The sequence below is a fragment of the Sinocyclocheilus anshuiensis genome, unplaced genomic scaffold, assembly GCF_001515605.1.
Source record: "Sinocyclocheilus anshuiensis isolate Anshui unplaced genomic scaffold, SAMN03320099.WGS_v1.1 scaffold3302, whole genome shotgun sequence".
NCBI classification, from domain to species: Eukaryota; Metazoa; Chordata; class Actinopteri; order Cypriniformes; family Cyprinidae; genus Sinocyclocheilus; species Sinocyclocheilus anshuiensis.
Genome location: NW_015541055.1, coordinates 64,972 through 66,726, shown reverse-complemented (window position 1 = coordinate 66,726; position 1,755 = coordinate 64,972). Strand labels below are relative to the sequence as shown.

The following is a 1,755-nucleotide window of genomic DNA, read 5'->3' as shown; positions in this document are numbered from 1 at the left end:
CACCCCCCCCCCTAGTGCCCCTTTTTTGGTTTGGGCCACTGCCCCTCAAAATGTCTGTGCACGGCCCTGTGAACAACTATCACTAAACAAAAAAACACGGCTGTGGATCATTCAGGGAACAACACAGTATTAAGAATCAAGTGGATGTAAACTTTTGAACGGGGTCATTTTTATAAATTCAGCTGTTATTTTCTCTTGTGGACTATATGTAAAATTATTTTATGTGAAATACCTTATTCAGGTCAGTACTAAATAAACAATAACATGCATTTTGTATGATCCCTCTTAGTTTGGTAAAATAATTAACATTTTGCAGATTCTGAAAGGGGGGTGTAAACGTTTGACCTCAGTTGTATTAAACATTACACATGTAAACATATATTTAGACAAAGGCAGCAAACCCACTGTAGGCGTACTAAATTAACCAAACATGGGTATGCACATTTAACCAGGAGTGTTAAAATTTGAAGTTTGCTTTGTAAAAATTTAACTATTTCTCTCAAGGCAAGACAGAAGCTACCTCTGAAACAGCATATACCATATGTGCATAACTGTTAATGCTGCACAAATGTGGCATAAATGTGTTTACACAGGAATAGGATATTAATGTTTTAAAGATGAAATTATGAAATGCAAAAAATGAATGTATTAATTAGTGTTCACTATACACTATCTATCACACATTTAAAATTTGTGACAGAATTTTGCCTTCTGGGTACTGGAAGTTTTTTTTCCATTTGTTTCTTATCTTTGTGCACATTGTGCGCATCAGTCTAAAATTTTGTAAACTATGGCATTGAGTTCTTTGGCTGTTCATATACTTTCGATACAATATGAACAGCAAAACTCAGGTGTAGGCATAAGTGTGCAAATGTTACCTGAGCAGATGACTCCAGCATCTTTAGCATGACCACAGAAACTTTGGTCCCATCCTTCTGATCCACAGTCCTTCAGTGTGGATTCCGAACCAACACATCTGACAAAACCCATCCAGATTGGTCCTGATCCTGGTCCAAAGTGTGCATTACCCCAAGCATCTATAGGTTCTCCACAGTCCAGCTCTCTACACACCACTGCAGCATCAGGCAAATCCCAGGCAACATCACACACTGTTCCCCACTGACCTCTATGAAGAACCTCCACTCTACCAGCACAGCGACTGTGACCATCAACCAACCTCACATTCACACGGTCTAATATTTTAAACAAATGAGAGAGAGAAAGAGAGGCATATTGTGAATTAATAAATAATAATATTGTCATCTGAAACCTACATTGTAATCAAACATCTTGAAGCAAAAAAAAAAAAAAAATTCTGTCCAATTCCAGAAAGTGACATTTCTTCATCCCTCTCTCTGTTTTTTTATTTTATTTTTATTTTTTATTTGTGTACTTACCAGCTGTGATGAGTATTACAACTGCAGACAGTAAAATGAGTGTCAAGCATCTCCCCATCATCCTCATCCTCAGCATTATTAACTCAACACCCAGTACAAGCTTCTCTGCTCTGATGATACAGAAGTACAGGCATCCTCTCAGCCCCCTTAATGAGAGAGAAAGAGGCCCAACACCCTCCAATCACACTCGCTATTACCTTATTAGACACAACAGAGGAAATCATCAAACAACTTCAGTGACAAATCAGAGGACGCTTTTTTGATTTTCTCCATATACACCAAAACTGTCAGTGCTGATGAACTCCTCCTCCCCACACATCAAGACCTCAGTGAGGGGACGCACACGCACACGCACACG

The 1,755-nt window shown here is 38.7% G+C and overlaps 1 protein-coding gene across 1 annotated transcript in view; it reads right to left on the bottom strand.

Annotated features, from left to right (window-relative positions):
• Nucleotides 1-920, bottom strand: part of LOC107690654 (scavenger receptor cysteine-rich type 1 protein M130-like) — a 31,856-nt gene extending 30,936 nt beyond the window's left edge. Inside the window, exon 1 of the mRNA XM_016489036.1 lies at nt 879-920. The gene's annotated coding sequence lies outside the window, so the exon portion shown is untranslated. The remainder of the gene's footprint in view (nt 1-878) is intronic.
• Nucleotides 921-1,755: the final 835 nt, after the last annotated feature.